This window comes from Loxodonta africana, chromosome 1 (assembly GCF_030014295.1).
Source record: "Loxodonta africana isolate mLoxAfr1 chromosome 1, mLoxAfr1.hap2, whole genome shotgun sequence".
In the NCBI taxonomy this organism is placed as follows: domain Eukaryota; kingdom Metazoa; phylum Chordata; class Mammalia; order Proboscidea; family Elephantidae; genus Loxodonta; species Loxodonta africana.
In genome coordinates this window covers 101,711,328-101,729,693 of record NC_087342.1, presented here as the reverse complement: position 1 = coordinate 101,729,693, position 18,366 = coordinate 101,711,328, and positions in this window count along the sequence as shown.

Here is an 18,366-nt window from a genome sequence, read left to right as displayed (position 1 = left end):
GCCAGTAATGGAAGGAGGAATGGGTGGAATGAGATAGAGGTAGGGCAAGGAAGTAGAGAATAATATGTGAGATGACAGTTGTCTGGAGGGGCTTGCATTTTGTGGGTGGCCAAGGATGACAGGGATAAAAGTCATGGTAAGATTGATTATCCTTGAGGTTACAGGCCTGGTAAGTGTAGCAAATTCAGTCTCTTGTTGGTTTTTAAATGATACGCTTCTGAGAATTCACTTTGAAATGAACTCTTTTTGGAGAATATGGTGGAATGAGGGTGGGGAAGAAGATTAGCTGGCTTCCGGAGTGCTCTGCCCACCCCCAGCTGAATCGCAGGACCCTGTGCAGGTTAGGGTGAAGGTATCACATGGAAAGGCTTGGGGAGCCGTTAGAAGTTTTCTCTCCCATGGAGTCTTCCCTACAATGTTGAGGAGGCAGCTGGTGTGGCCCCACATGCTACCCTCTCAATGGACTTGTGGTGATCTCAGATCGGCTCCGTCAGCAGCCAAAGCCCCCCTAGGGTCGGGGCACTGACTGGGTGGAACTCTTCTTGCTTCAGTGGCAATTTTGGGGCTTCGTAGGTATGGGTCATTCCTAAGACAGATAAATCTGGAATAATATCTCCTAAATTGTAAGCTCCTAAATATACGTCTTCTCTGTTCAAGGGCCTCCTTAGAGCCCCCTCTAGAGGTAACACATAGACACTAAAGCAAGAGCAACAGAATTAACTCACGGAGATTCTTTGTTGGTCTCTGTGATATGAGTCAAGCATAGAGCTGAGAATCCTTAAACCGCCTGTCTGACAGTGTTAACTCTGTCACTTCCCTGTAACCATAATGTAATCAGACTTCATCCTGTGATGAGACAGTAATTACACGGGGCTACAGCAACAACAATTCCTGGGGTCCAAGAATTCCATCAGCCCTTCCTTTTTCAAATATGATTTTCAAGGATTTATACCGACTAAGATGAAAATGGTTTCTGTCAGTGTGCTCAGTAGGGAATGTATTTTGGAAACAAGACAGATGAACCCTGACTTTATTTATGGCATAAGACATGATCTTTATAAAATCTCTATCAGTTGCTCTGGCAATCAAACCCAGAATTCACCACTCTGCTCCTGGTTTTCATGTTTATTATTATGTTAGTAATATTTATTATAATCAGTATGTGTGTGGGAGGGGAGGGGTGTGACTGAAAAGGCCAACTTGGAAACAATAAGGCTTTCCCCTCTGAACACATGTAAAGTGTGTCCTTTGATTAGAACCTCAGTTTGAAAAGCCCTTCATCGCTGGTTTCTCTGCCTCTTAAGCTCCCTCAGTCAGAAAGCTTTGCTCAGAAATACTACTTCACCCTCCCCCCCATCCCCATAGCTGAATTTCAGGCCTATCTGTCTCATCCCCCTCTGTTCTTTCATGTCTAGTTAATGCTGCATTGGTTGAAGTTGTGCTTCATTGAATCTGTTAAGTTCTTTGCTTTTGATTGTTGTCAGTTATTCTAACAGATTTCTTGGGCATCCTTGTTGTTGTTAGGTGCTCATAGCGACCCTATGCACAACAAAAGGAAACACTGCCCGGTCCTGAGCCATCCTTACAATCGTTGTTAATGCTTGAGCTCATTGTTGCAACCACTGTGTCAATCCACCTCGTTGAGGGTCTTCCTCTTTTCCGCTGACCCTGTACCCTGCCAAGCATGCTGTCGTCCTCCAAGGACTGATCCCTCCTGACAACATGTCCGAAGTATGTAAGACGCAGTCTCACCATCCTTGCGTCTAAGGAGCATTCTGGTTGTACTTCTCCCAGGACAGATTTGTTCATTCTTTTGGCAGTCCATGGTGTATTCAATATTCTTCACCAACACCACAATTCAAAGGCGTCAATTCTTCTTCTGTCTTCCTTATTCATTGTCCAGCTTTCACATGCATATGATGCGATTGAAAATACCATGGCTTGGGTCAGGCGCACTCTAGTCTTCAGGGTGACATCCTTGCTCTTCAACACTTTGAACAGGTCCTTTGCAGCAGATTTGCCCAATGCAATGCATCTTTTGATTTCTTGACTGCTGCTTCCATGGCTGTTGATTGTGGATCCAAGTAAAATGAAATCCTTTTGACAACTTCAATCTTTTCTCCATTTGTCATGATGTTGCTCATTGGTCCAGTTGTGAGGATTTTTGTTCTCTTTATGTTGAGGTGTAATCCATACTGAAGGCTGTGGTCTTTGATCTTCATTAGTAAGTGCTTCAAGTCCTCTTCACTTTCAGCAAGCAAGGTTGTGTCCCCTTGTTCCGTCCAAACAACTGTCTCTTGATCTATGTAAAGGTTCCTCATGAGCACAATTAAATGTTCTGGAATTCCCATTCTTTGCAGTGTTATCCATAGTTTGTTATGATCCACACAGTCAAATGCCTTTGCATAATCAATAAAACACAGGTAAACATCCTTCTGGTATTCTCTGCTTTCAGCCAAGATCCATCTGACATCAACAATGATATCCCTGGTTCCACATGCTCTTCTGAAACCAGCCTGAATTTCTGGCAGTTCCCTGTCAATATACGGCTTCAGCCGTATATCATGATCTTCAGCAAAATTTTGCTTGTGTGTGATATTAATGATATTGTTCTATAATTTTCACATTTGGTTGGATCACCTTTCTTGGGAATAGGCATAAATATGGATCTCTTCCAATCAGTTGGCCAGGAAGCTGTCTTCCATATTTCTTGGCATAGACAAGTGAGCACCTCCAGCACTGCCTCTGTTTGTTGAAACATCTCAACTGATATTGCATCAATTCCTGGAGCCTTGTTTTTCACCAATGCCTTCAGAGCAGCTTGGAATTCTTCCTTCAGTACCTGATCATATGCCACCTCTTGAAATGGTTGAATATCGAGTAATTCTTTTTGGTATAATGACTCTGTGTATTCCTTCCATCTTCTTTTGATGCTTCCTGCGTCATTTAATATTTTCCCCATGGAATCTTTCACTATTGCAACTCAAGGCTTGAATTTTTTCTTCAGTTCTTCAGCTTGAGAAATGCTAAGCGTGTTCTTCCCTTTTGGTTTTCCATCTCCAGCTCTTTGCACATGTCATTATATACACTTGATTTTGTCTTCTCGAGAGGCCCTTTGAAATCTTCTGTTCAGTTCTTTTACTTCATCAATTCTTCCTTTTGCTTTAGCTGCTCGATGCTCAAGAGCAAGTTTCAGAGTCTCCTCTGACATCCACCTTGGTCTTTTCTTTCTTTCCTGTCTTTGCAGTGACCTCTTGCTTTCTTCATGGATGATGTCCTTGATGTCATTCCACAACTCCTCTGGTCTTCAGTCACTAGTGTTCAATGCATGAAATCTATTCTTGAGATGGTCTCTAAAATTCAGGTGGGATATATTCAAGGCCATATTTTGGCTGTCATGGACTTGCTCTGATTTTCTTCAGTTTCAGCTTGAACTTGCACTGGGCACCCTACAGCCATCCATTTTCTGAATGTCTTGCGTCTCATAGAATTGGGTTGTATTGAGCGCCATTCTGAAACTGATAGGTGAGCTTTGGCCTCTGGCTAGGTTGGCCAGATTCAGCAAATGAAAATAGAGGACACTCAATTAAATTTGAATTTCCAATAAACAAGGAATAGGCTTTTTTTAGTATAAGTGGATCCCATGCAATATTTTGGACATATTTACTCTATAAATTTTTTTTCTTGTTTCTCTGAAATTCAAATTTACCTGGGAATCCTGTATTTTATCTGGCAACCATATCCCTTGTCCTTTTCTATGTGTGCAGTGTTATCTCACAGGTTACTTGTGTTCTGTAGAACACTGTTTGGGAAAACGTGCCATGAATATTTTTTTGCTACATGTAGCATTCTCCTGGTACTACTGGATCTAGCTATTTCTTTTTCAGACTTATTGTCAATGCCTAGTGCTAGTTCAAAACACTGCCATGGAAAACTTCATATCTTATTGTGTGTTCCTAGCACTCAAACACTTGTATATGATTACTTTTGGAAATAAGTTTCGCAATCAAGACTTTCACTGATATTGTGGCCTATTCTACCAGAAGTTTTCCAGATGCAGAAATACTCTGAACCTAATTTCCTCAAGCTGACAAACCAGAGTAGAACTATTATATTACTTTAATCCATTGAAGTACTTTCCACTCTAACTTGACCAACCATACAATCATGATATCCTAAGGACATTCGTGAATTTCTCAAGGCAGCCGGAAGTAGTAGCTTCCAGAGCTCAGTTCTGTGCATGACACCAAATGCCTTTGTGAAGTTAACGAATACAACAAAGAGATATTAATACTTAATGCTACAGTTTTTCCATCTGTACTGAGTGATGAGAATCAATTCAAGACTATCCTGTGATTTCAGATGATAGGTTCCTTTTGCAGTTGTGCTACTGAGATGTGCTTGTATAGCTCTCCTTAGGAGTTTTCTTTCTCTAGAAGCTCGACAGTTACCATTTGGATTGTTTGAGAGACATTTTATAGCATGTTAATGACCTCATTTATAAGAATTTATTGCATGACAGACAATGGTCAGTCCAAGGAGTACCATGTAGCAATTGATTTGCCTTTCTGGCCTCATTACTAAGCAGGGATCTAATTGATGTGTAGGCACTGTCAGGACTTTGAATGTAAACATGGTATCTTTTTCTTTTTGTAGGTATTAGTGATCACAAGATGATGCCTATCATATTCTTTTTACAGGATTATATTATGTTGTTGTTGATAGGTGCCATCGAGCCAGTTCCGAATCATAACAACCCTAAGTACAACAGAATGAAACATTGCCTGGTCCTGTGCCATCCTCACAATTGTTGCTATGTTTGAGCCCATTGTTGTAGACAGTGTGTCAATCCATCTTGTTGAGATTCGTCTTCTTTTTCATTAACCCTCTACTTAACCAAGCACGATGTCCTTCTCCAGGGCTGGTCCCTCTTGATAAAAAGTCCAAAGTACGTGAGACAAACTTATAGCATACCGTGCCATACCTGTTGCTGTCGAGTCAATTCCAACTCGTAGCAACCCTATAAGACAGAATAGAACTGCCCCATAGGGTTTCCAAGGATGGGCTGGTGGATTCGAACTGCCGACCCTTTGGTTAGCAGCCAATCTCTCTTTTTTTAATTGTGCTTTAAGTGAAAGTTTACGGATCAAGTCAGTTTCTCATACAAAAACTTATACACACCTTGCTATGTACTCCTAGCTGCTTTTTCTCTAATGAGACAGCATACTCCTCCTCTCCACCCTGTATTCCTCATGTCCGTTCAGTCAGCTGCTGTCCTCCTCTGCCTTCTCATCTCACCTTCAGATAGGAGTTGCCCATATAATCTCATGTGTCTACTTGAGCCAAGAAGCTCACTCCTCACCAGTATCATTTTCTGTCTTACAGTCAAGTCCAATCCCTGTCTGAAGAGTTGGCTTCAGGAATGGTTCCAGCCTTAGGCCAACAAAGGGTCCAGGGGCCATGACCTCTGGGGCCCCTCTAGAGTCAGTCAGGCCATTAAGTCTGGTCTTTTTACGAGAATTTGAGATCTGCATCCCACTGCTCTCCTGCTCCATCAGGGATTCTCTATTATTGCCTGTCAGGGCAGTCATCTGTGGTAGCCAGGCACCATCTAGTTCTTCCAGTCTCAGGCTGATGTAATCTCTGGTTTATGTGGCACTTTCTGTCTCTTGGAGCAGCTGATCTCTTAACCACTGCATCACCAGGGCTCCAGTTCATATATAGTAGTTCATATTTAGTACTTATACAGTAATTCATAAGGAGCCCTGGTATTACAGTAAAGAGCTTGGCTGCTAACCAAATGACTGGCAGTTTGAACCTACCAGCTGCTCCACAGGAAAGATGTGACAATCTGCTTCTGTAAAGATTACAGCCTTGGAAACCCTATGGGGCTGTTCTACCCTGTCCATAGGGTCGCTGTCAGTCAGAATTAGCTTGGCAGCAATGTGTTCGGTTTTTGGTTTTGGATAGTAGTTCATATAGTAGCATAAACCAAAACCAAACCCAAACCCATTGCTGTCAAGTTGATTCCAACTCATAGCAACCCTATAGGACGGAGTAGAACTGCCCCATAGATTTTCCAAGGAACACCTGGTGGATTCGAACTGCCAACCTTTTGGTTACAGCCATAGCTCTTAACCACTATGCCACCAGGGTTTCCATAGTAGTATAGTAGTTCATATTTCAAAGTCCTATGGAGCCCTGGTGGTGCAGTGGTTAAGAGCTTGGCTGCGAACCAAAAGACCTGCAGTCCTAATCTGCCAGTTACTCCTTAGAAACCCTATGGGGTAGTTCCACTCTGTCCTATAGGGTCACTATGAGTCAGAATCGACTCGATGGCAACAAATTTGGGCTTTTTTGGTTTTGATATGTTCTCATCACTTTCCCACATATTACAGTAAAACTCTTTTTGAAGTATGTCACTTGAGTATTTTACAATCTACCGATACAACTTGTAAAGGAGCGATTGAGCCTTTTCAAACCATTTAGCCCATACTACTCTTCGCTTAACTCAGATAACACAGAGTGACACTAAATCATTTCAGTTACGGTTGTTCAGATACATGTGTGAGTGTACATATACTTTCACGTACACACAGCATACACACACAGAACAGACAGCACACACACAACACACAAAGTGCACCCACCGAATCTTTGGCCTTCCTGTTGTTTTCTAGTACATACTATCCTGTTATAGTTTTATTAGTCTGTACTAAATTAAAGGAATATCCTGCAATACTTACTGGTCCAGCACTATCTAAAAAGTTGATTTACTGACTCATAGGTTAAATTTCAATTTTTTTCCATTCCGTTAAGTCTAGCAGCTACTGGGTTACTATGCTCAAGCATTTCTCTTGCCCTTTATGATCTCAATGAATTCCTTTGACCCACTTTATTCTGTGCACATAAGCAATACCAGAACAACTCTTGGTATGTATGAGATAGTGGAAAAGTGATACTCTGCCTAATGTGGTTTTTTGTGATTTTTCTGACCGGAGCCCAAGACAGTTTTTGATAATGTCCTACATGAAGATGGACAGGATTTAGTAGTCTGTTGCTCCCTCTGAACTCATCAAGGTCTGTTGAACTGATTGTATTAGCTCGGATATATAGTAGATAGGTTCCTTTTAATTTTTTTAAACAGAAGTAAAAACCTAATTGATTATCGTATTCACTGCATAACTTCATTGCCCATTACCCCTCTCCATTTTAATTACACATACAGTATGAAATAATCAATTCTTGCCATTAGCAAATAGAACTCACAGGAGCTCATTATCCCAGACTCATTGCCTTGGTGTTTGGTTAGCTGTGTGGAATGGCTTTGTTTTACAGAAGATTGACACTGGGACTTTAAACCCCATTTTTCACCAACTGAAGGCATAGCAGTGCCAACATGTCCAAGGAGAGGAGCCTCCTTCAACCTATGTTATTCACTATTGCACATACTAAACTCTCTGAAGGTTAAAATGCAAGATAGACATCTGATCCCTGCCGCATCCTTTGTTGGATTTCTCAATGTAACTCTCCCTCCTTTCCATCTTTTCCCAGTCTATAACAGGAAAAACCTATACTGGGCATGTTCTGCCCAAAATATCCTCCTCCTCCCCAAAGCTTGAAATCGCTTCAGCTACAGTTTCATTTGGGTAAATGAGGTAACAACCTAAAAAAGGTTAAGCTAGAAATATCCATCGTTCTACCTTAGTGTGTTTTATTTGGTCAAACTCTTCTTTAGCTAAGATAAACAGAAGTAATTTGAAGAAAGGATGCACTTGGGTGGAGTACTACAAAGGTGGAGGCCTGTCTTCTTGAGGCCTTGAAGCAGGAGCACCAGCCAATGGGATAAGCACAGGGGCACAGGGAGGGAGGAAGGAGAATGAACTTTGCTACTTTGACATGTTGCTGCTCTTACTTTCCTCTCCTCCCAGGGCTCACTCCAAGTCAGGTACAGCTGCCTCGTAAATAGGAGTTAACTCCGGGGATTATAGAAGTCAGGAAGGAGTGGGAAAGGGGTGAGAGAAACAACCACAGTAGTTGGCTTCCTGGTAACTGACTTAGAAATCCAGGGAGTGTATTATAAAGACAGACCCAAGATTTGCTGTGTGCGGCCAGTAGAAGGGTTTTGTAAGATTATTCTAGGTTGCATGTGGCCATAGATCCACGAAGCTTAACCAAAAGAATGATGCCATAAAGCTTTTTAATTTTAACTTCAAGAGTAGTACTTGCACGTAGTTTCCTTTAAAAAAAGTTAAAACCTTACAAATAACACCAAGTCTCCTTTGACAACCACCCCAAGCCAGTTACTTCCTTACCTCTTCAGCAATAACCATGGTTATGAGATCTTTTCCTGTTATTCAGCTGAGCCCAGAATAAAACAAAGATTCTTGACCCCATGAAACTTACATTTTAGTAAATGCTATCATTCTCAAAGTTCTTTTTTTTTTTTTTTTTTTTTTTTGCTCAGTAATATGTCTTGGAGGTTTATCCATATAGATCCACCTCAGTATTTTAAACGATGCGTAGATACGGTTTTATCACAGTTGATTTAAACATTCTCATATTGGTGGAATTATTGTCGTGGAGTTTTGCCCTAGCAGCCTGGCTGGTCTGCTGGGTGTTTCTGTGGAGTTGGCTGGCAGTGAAGAGCGCCCCCGGCAGCTTTGCCTCCCCTCTCTGCGGTGGGGAAAGGGAGGTAACTGCATCGCCTACAGCACAAAGCGATGATTTTGTCAGTTGCATTTTAGGTTGTCAGAGGGGTTTTTGAGAGAGCTGGTCAAGGGGGAAGAATCTTTTTCCATTTAGAATAATGCATCAGAGGTTTAATGTTAAGGATCAAAATCACAGTGGTGACAAGGAGAGTGGAAATGGAAGGGGATCATGGGCAGGTAACTTGAGAAAGGATAGCAAATGAGAGACAGCTGGGAGGAATATGCCCAGGTCACAGGGCACGTGAACAGGAGCACACTAAAGGAGGGGAGGGGCCGGCTGCGTCTGGGTGCAGACCAGACACGGGGGGAGGGAAGCGTTATTTTGGTGTCACTGTGGGGTTTTTTTTTTTGGTGTTATTTTTCAGCTTTCGGTGTGACTTCTGCATGACATTACCTATTTCTCTTTTTAAACCCTCCTGAGCTATGAAAGCCTACATTCCTGTTTCTAGGCATTCAGGGTTGATAAAGATGTAGTAAAGCCCTTCTGTCTGAACAAACAAAATGAGACAAGCAATGCCTCCAGTATAGAATGAAATCCAGCCCTCATAATTCAAATATTTTCCTTACCTCATCCCAATCCACATGAATTTAATGTGCATTGTATATAGAAGTTTTTTTGATATAGTTTAAAAAATTAGTAGGTTTCGTAGTTTTCTCTTTCCATTTGAGGTCTCAGAGCATTTATTTTATTATAGGTCTGCTTCATCCCAATTTAATGTAAAAAACATTATTTAAACTTTTCCTTGGGTTGTTCACTTTAATCATCAGTAAAAACAATGCTGGTTCTTTCATCATTAATCAGATTTTGCTGCTCAAATTAATGTTATGTTATTTTCCATTTGTCCATCCATTCATTTAACCTGAAAGTGATTACACCAAATAGTTAGGGGAAATCATCGCCAGAAAAAAGTCTTGAGTTTGGATGATTATTTTTGGAAACTTCATCCAAATAGTTTCATAAGTAAGATAATCAAATGTGTTTCATTAAATCTGGTTTTATTCCATCTGTGAATGTTACGTATGATTTCTATGGGTGTGTTTTTAGCAAGGAAAATAGTGGTGGACTTATTGAAGTTTGAATAATTTCAGTGTTTTTTTCATTGTTTTTTTGTATCCCAGGGTTATTCTAAGGAATGCAAAAATTAAATCTGCACACTTTACGGTATACTTAGTAGATATTTAGAGAATACATTTGCATTCTTCTCTAGTTTCGTGGCCTACATGAAAGAGGTTTTCTGATGCTTTCAATCTCTCACGTCACCCATTCTGCTTAAATACTAACAGATGCCCAGGTGGGTGATGCTGGTGTGCCGTTGGAGCCAGGGAGGCAAAGGAGAGGAGTTTGCTTTTTATTACATACCCAAAGGAAAGAAAAACACAACAATAACAACAACAGAATTAAAAAGAAAAAGAACTGCCATGTTTTCACACACCCCTAGATCTAGACATTAGAGGTACAACCTGTGAAGAAGCATTCAGGTTTTGTGAGGGAAGATCTAGGTTTTGTGCAGCCTGGGGCTTCCACAGTTTTGGGGGCCTTCTTGAAGAAATATAATACAAATTTATGAATTCACACCCCCCCCCAAAAAAAAACCTGTTGCCATCGAGTCGATTCCAACTCATAGCGACCCTACAAGACAGGATAGAACTGCCTCATAGGCTTTCCAAGGAGCAGCTGGTGGGCTGGAATTGCCAATCTTTCGGTTAGCAGCTGAGCTCTTAACCTTTGCACCATCAGGGCTCCATGAACTGAAATGTAGAAGTGAAACTGAGTATTTATGTAAATAACGAGGAAAGAAATCAATCACTGTCAATTACAGATTTTAAAAAACTAATAATAAAATTCAGAAAAATAACCTAAAATTTTAATCAATTACCTGTTTGACACACCTCTATAATGCTTTTTTTTCCTACAATTTTTGCTGCATAATCTTTAATGGCTACTTTATATAGTAAGCATTTTGTGATATTATTTTCCATTCAGGGAATATAAAGATTATTCCATCTTTCCTCTAGCATGGTTGGCTGAAATTTATTTTTATTGTTGATAGTTTAGAAAAGATTCTTTCAGCTTTGCAACTTGTCACGTTAATGTCATGTAAATTGTTAAGATTGTTGTCAAAATTGGGAAAACTTCATCATGTTTCTTTCATATATGAGCTATGAGATTTGGGGGAATTTTCCACTTCCAGACTCACACCCTATATCCATAGAGTCAAACTTTATTTCTCTTCCAATGCTGAAACCCGCGATTGCTGTGTGCCACAGAGCATGCTCATGTCACAGTCATGTCACAATGCCAGGTGAGACGACACAGTGAGCAGAAAATGTATTGCTAGAGACAATTCCACTAGCAATAACTTACACAAAAGCAGAAGCAACTAAGAACCACGTAAATATATCCCTCTAAACCCAGACTAAATCTTCTCCTTAGTCAGATCCTCAAAACGCCCCTGGTCACTTCAGCACCACCCAACTAGAAGGAAGTGTGATGGAGGGGAAGTCTGAGTGGGTAGATCCAGTCGCCTTGACTAATTGTCATTAAAATATCAAACTTTTGCAAATTTAACAATACTTCATGACCGTGTTCATATTACTAAGGCCCTCCAAAGGGGTCCATGTAAGTGAGGGACGCTGACGCTTGATCTTCTTCACCTTCGCAGTAACATTCCCTCTACATATGTGGATGGTGGTAAGTGGGGACTGAAAGCATAGATGTTGTCAACCTGCCAGCACCTACTACTGGCATGACTTGGGCAGACTAGGGCACACTGGGGTCTGATAGGAAGGAGAAGGAAGAAGCCTGATCCAGGTGCCACAGGCACTGGGGGAGACAAATCTAGCTGTGGGCTGGCCCAGAAAAGGCAGCTGGGCCACTTGCTGTAGGAACTGAAGTATGAACTCAATGGGCTTATCAACAAGAGGCCAGGCATTGCAGTGTAGAAGAAGGCACGTTGTGTTTTGGAGTTACAAAAATACCTGGGTTTGAATTTCCATCTATATTCCTTCAGTAGCTGTGTTCTCTTGGGCAAGTTACTTAACCTCTCTCACTCCCAGACCTCTCTTCTATGAAACTAAGGATGATACCTATTTTATTGGGTTGTTGAGGACTAATTAAAAAAAACAAAAACATAATGTGCCTGGTTCATAGTACCAAATTTTAGTGGACTTCTGGGAGGCAGGCAAAACACAAAGGAAAAGAATGTGCCTGTGGCTCTGTGATTAGGAGAACAAGAAAAGCCCTGTTGTTAAATCGCTAAAGGGATCTGCAGCAGTTAGGATGGATATCAGGTTCTCAGCCAAGGTGACTAAAGTTCAGGGTGGGCCTGCATTTCAGTGGGAAACCTACTGAAGTAGTAGGCAAGAGTAGTATTAGGCAGGGATGCTGGGGCAAAAATCCTTACATATAACCCTGCCAGGATTGTTAACAAGTGGATTACACTTTGAGAGACTCTGCTCTAATTTGTACTAGAACCCTCCTTAACCCCAATCCTTTCCTGCCTTCCAGAGCCTTGTTTGTGATTGTCTCCAAGGCCAGGCTACTAGGAACTAAGGGATTAGACTAAAGGCTTATTATATCTGGAGAAAGTGACTCAAATACTTTTGCCAAAAACATGAGGATTTTCCCAACAACAACAATCCCTCTTCCAGCCCTGTCAGATCTGGAGTCCCACCTGCAAAAAAGAAAGAAAGAAAAACTTTGCTGAATAAATTGAAGAACCAGGTAGCAGAATGCGGCCTCACGGCAAAAAATAACCAGCTCCCTGGTTGCCCATGCATGAACGGTTGGAAGAGCAGCCTTCATAAGGCCTGTTGAGGTGGTCAGGCCCCTCCAGATATGTTTCCAACAAATCCGCAGATCCTTGGCTCTCAGCAATTTCGTCATCTCCTTCTAACCCCTCTCCCTGAAGGATTTCAGCCCTTCTCAGTGCCCAGCTACCTCTTCTATGGGAACAACTTCCAAATCTCTGTCCCTGACTATACCTCTCAGACTCCAAGCTCACATTTCTATTGAGATGACTCTATAACAACAACAGTGACAGCATTTGCAGGAGACCTGGTGGCACAGTGGTGAAGAGCTATGGGTGCTAGCCAAAAGGTCAGCAGTTCAAATTCACCAGCCACTCCTTGGAAACCCTATGGGTCAGTTCTACTCTGTCCTATAGGGTTGCTATGAGTCTGAATCAACTTGATGGCAATGGGTTTGTTTTGTTTTTGTTTTACGTGCTAGGCTCTGCACTAATTCTTTATTTGCACATACTATTTAATTCTCACAGAGCTCTGTGATGTAAATAACATTATTGTCCCCATTTCATAGACAAGAGAACTGAGGAGGATAAAGTTTATGTAACTTTATCCTCAAATCATTAACACTAAACCCCCAGGGTGCCTCAGTTAGCACCTTTAATGAAATGTATCTCCATCTAATCATTTCTCACCTGTATTATTGCAACTGATTTCTTCGTTTCCACTCTCAGCCTCTTCAACCGTTTTTCATGCTGCTACCAGGTTAATCTCCTATAGGACTGCCTGGATAGTGCTCACCCATTCAGTTACCTTCAATGTCTTCCTACTCCCTCCCCTTTAAAGCTCACAATTTTAGCACAGCACAGCACAGCCCCAAGCTCCTTTTCCAGCCTCATCTTCTTTGTGCGGCCTACTCTGCCTTTCCCAGACTGCAGCCACCCCAGGTGTCATCTGACATCCCAAACATGCCTCACACATCACCTCTGCCACTCCCTAGGTGGGGTAAGGACATCGTCAACCACCATCACCACCTTTTTGCCTATGGACCCACAGTACATTGCTTATACCTCTATTGAACAGTTATATATCTAGCTCCTGGACAGTCAGGATTGAATTGTGTCCCCAAAAATATGTGTCAGCTTTCCTGGGCCATTATTCTCAGCAGTTTGGCAGTTATGTAATGATGTAATCATCCCCCAGATGTGATTTGATGTGATGAACCAATCACTTGTAAGGAGATTAGGGTGGGATGCAACACCCTTACTCAGGTCACAGCCCAGATGCTATGAAAGGGGACTTTCCCTGGGGTGTGGCCTGCATCACCTTTTGTTTTACAAGACAGAGAAGTGAGCAGAGAGGGAAGGACCTCCTACCACCAAGAAAGAAGAGCTGGGGAAGGAGCACGTCCTTTGGACCTGGGGTCCCTATGCTGAGAACCTCCTAGACCCATGGGAAGATTGATGCCAAAACACATGGAGTTCTCCAAGGAACGCCAGGCCCACAGATGTTGAAAAGAGACAAGTACTTTCCCCCAGAGCTGGCAGAGAGAGAAAGACTTCTCCTAGAGCTGGCACCTTGAAATTGGACTTTTAGTCTCCTAAACTGTGAGAGAATAAATTTCTGTTTGTTAAAGTCATCCCCTTGTAGTATTTCTGTTATAGCAGCACTGGTAACTAAAACATGGACTAAAACATAAACTCTTTTAGTTATATATATTTTACCACAAAAAAATTAAAGACAAATGAAAAATTACTAAGTTGACTGTCTAGTCACCAATAGTTTATAATCTATCTCTTAGATATTCAACTATATAGTAATGCAGAGAACAGAATGGGGGGATAGGTCACATGACAAAGAGGAGGAGGAGAGGAACTCTGTAAGAAGAACATTATAGAAAAGTTAGGAAGCATGAGTGCTTGGGGGCCGGGGGGAAGGAAAATGGTAGGAGAGTGAAGGGATTCACTGTGGACTCTAACTGAGGGTCTGGCCCCACAGGAGCACAGAGAAGCTGTCACTATGGATGAACTTCGTCATTTCTTAACGTACGGAACAAGTTTGGGTTCTGAGCCTGCCTTAGACTGGCGGTCAGGAGCCCTGAACACTGTTCTAGAATTGACTGACTGGTAAGCATGTCTAATAATCCCTTCTTCTCCACACAGACCATCTGCCGGGGACATTGGGAGATCAAAAATAAGGTCTGGTGATCTCAAGCAAAGGGTCTGTCAAAAGCCTGCAATTCTTTAAGATGTTCCTCAGACTTGGCTAATGACAATGGGCTTGAACTGCATTGACTTCTCTATTTGACAAATACACCAATTTTCACGCTGACAGATCTGTTTTTCTTGGCTCTGAAAAGTCGCCGTAGAGCAGCACTGGCGGGTAGCAGTATAACTCTAATTCAGTGTGTCAGCCACACAATGCAGGGTGTTTATGTTGGACCCAATCCTGATGCTGATATTTTGGCAGGCTGGCTCCTGTCACTGAGGAACTTACCGAGATTGCAAAAAGGAGTCAGTGTAGAGCGAGCAGCTTTACATTTTTAGTGTAATCCAGCTGCTGCCCCGTGGAGGAGTTGAACTTGGTTGCCTGGCCTTCTTGTTCAAGCCTGCCTGCATTCCACAGGCAAGACACTTAAAGATAAAGGTATAAACTTCAGTTTGGGGCTTTTATATTGTGACCCTAGCAATAATTTTAGTGTGGTGATGGTTTTGTAAATTTGGTATAAGAGTTAGACTTCCTAAGTAATTTAATTGAGCAGAATAAGTCAAAATAGAATTCCTAAATTTTCTAACTTTCTGAAGGGTCCAGAAAATGGAAAGATGAGTTACTGAAACATAAACCTATATTTACGCAGATTTTTAGTCATATAAAAAATTAACTAAATTCATACTCCACATTCTGGGTTCAGTGTGAAAATGTTGATAATTTACCATTACTAAGTGGCTTCTGTAGACTTTAGACATCGAGCACAAGGAGTAGATTCACTCTAAGCAGGATTTTCCCATAAAAATAGATTGGCTTACCCTATGACCATCTCAAGGAGTCCTGGTTGCACAATCGTTCAGCACTTGGCTGCTAACCAAAAATGTCAGCAGTTGGAACCCACCAGGTTTTCCACAAGAGAAAAGACCTGCCAATCTGCTCCTGTAAAGATTACAGTCTTGGGAACTCTATGGGGCAGTTCTACAATGTCATATAGGGTCACTGTAAGTCAGAGTCGACTCACTTGCACAGGACAACAACCTGACCATTTTAGACTTGCAAATGGGGACTCACTTTCATCTAAACTCTGTTCTCTTGAGTGAGTGTGAACAGAGGGAAGAACCGTGAAGAGGCAAAGTGCCTGGACTCTGCAACTCACAAGAGGGAACTTACTTAACCTCTCATAGGGCTACTTCAATGTGTGTGTATATGTGCATATGAAGCTTAAAATAGTACCTGAGCAGAGTAGTGGTCAATAAATGTTATCAATGCTATCACTATGATTATGGGAGCTAATTAAGCCATTTGGAACACATGGTCTAAACGTGGAAGGCTCTGCTTCCCCCATTGACTTCCACCATCCTATGGTCGTGTGACAAATGAAGTGTGATGTGACAGTAGAATCTGAAGGGCTCTAGGTAGATCTCCTTCAGTAGATGGTGGGTACTGAAGCCAAAATGTAATGAAGTGTGGATTGTGTGGGATTTGAAGAAGTAGAACAAGCAGTTTAGGACGTTGGTATTCTTGGAAAAAAGAAAAATGAGGTGGCATCTTGAGGGGAAGGTAAAATCAAAGAAAAACTTTAGGGTAGGGGCAACTTATGCATGTCTAGCTTAAGTTTTCCCAGACCACAGCAGCCTGGGGTGAAATGACTTTTACATTCGGCTCTCACTCTCAGCTCTTATTCTGGGGTCCCCAGGCCCCTGAAAGGCTCTCCTCACTCTCCACAGACAGCATTTCACATTTCACATAATCAAGTTCTTTCACTGCATATCATGGCAGCTCTTTTCTTCCTTTCTTGCCCAGGGTTTCTTCAGTGTCATCTGCTGCCCAAGCCAGGTAAGGATGCCCACCTCCTTCCTGTGGTGTCAGTGCCCACAAGGCCAGTGCTAGTGTCTGTGCCATCTCCTGCTTCCAGTGTGGCATCTTGGTACTATGTAAGGGCAGGTCTGGATGCCACTGTTTCCACTGTTGATATCTTAGAGCTCTAAAAATTTTACTAGGCCCATATTGTATAATATTTGTATCAATGGAAGACATAGAAGAAGACGTGCTTACCAAAATTGCAGACTCAATCCACAATTTTAATTTTACAAACATCTATTGAATGCAGAACACCAGACACTGTGCTAACTGCTGGGATAAAAAGATGAATTACAAACAAAATGTACCGGAAGACACTATCCAAATTAAGAGAACTGAACTCTGGGTTTAAAATAACAAAAATAAATGGGATAGGAATAAATGTAAAATTTTGCTCTTGGTATTAAAAAGTCAATAGTGTAAAAGGCACCCAGATTGGAAAGGAAGACATATCTATTCACAGATGACATGATTGATCTTATATAAAGAAGACTTTAAGGAACCCATTAAGAAGCTGTTAGAACTAATAAACAAGTTCAACAAGGCTGCAGGGTATAAGATCAACATACAAAAATCAATTGTATTCCTATACAGTTGCAGTGAATAATCTGAAAATGAAAATGATAAAAACAATGCCATTTACAGTAGTGTCAGAAAAAAAATACTTAGGAATAAATTTAACAAAAGAAGTGTAAGATTTGTACCCTGAAAACTACAAAACATTGTTGAAAAATATTAAACCCCAAAACCAAACCAAACCCATTGCCATTCAGTCAATTCCAACTTCTGGAGACCGCATGTGTTAGAGACTAGAACTGAGCTCCATTGGGTTTTTGTGGCTGTAATCTTTGTGGAAGCAGATTGCCAGACTTTTCTTCCATGGCACCACGGGGGGGGTTCAAACCACCAATCTTTTGATCAGTAGCCAAGTGCAAACTGTTCATGCCACTCAGGGACCTCAAGAAAAAAAAAGATGAAATAAGATTTAAATAAATGGAAAGACATCCCATGTTCATGGATCTTAAGGTTTAATATTTTTAAGCTGGAATACTTCCCAAATCAATCCATAGATTCAATGCAATCCCTATCACAACCTCAGCTGGCTTCTTTGCAGAAATTGACACGCTGATCCTAAAATTCATATAGAAATGCAAGGAACCCAGATAGCCAAAACAATCTTGAAAAATAAGAACAACAGGTGAGGACACATACTTCCCAGTTTGAAAAAGTCCAACTAAACAACAATAATCAAGACAGATGTCATAAAGATAGAGATCTAGATCAATGAAATAGACTTGAGAGTCCATAAATAAACCCATATCTATGATCAATTGATTTCCAACAAGCGTCCTCCAACCAGTCAAGATGGGAAGAGTAATCTTTTGATTAAATGGTGCTGGGACAACTGGATCTCCACATGCAAAAGGATGAAGTTGAGCATCCACTTCACATCATTTACAAAAATTAACTCAAAATGGATCAAAGACCTAAAAACAATGTGGGAGCTAATAATATACAACTCTTAAAAGAAAACATAGGGATAAATATCTCTGACCTGGCATCTGCAGTGGTTTTTAAGCTATGACACCAGAACACAAGCAACAGAAGAAAAACTAAGTAAATTGGACTTCATCAAAATTAAAAACTTTTGTGCTTCAAAGGACACTATCAAGAGAGTGAAAAGACAACCCGTAGAATAGGAGAGAATATTTGCGAATCATATATCTGATAAGGGACTTGTATCTATAATATATAAAGAACTCTTACACCCCCATAATAAAAACACAAATAACCCAAAAACTTTTTAAAAGGATTTGAATAGACATTTTTCCAAAGAACATAT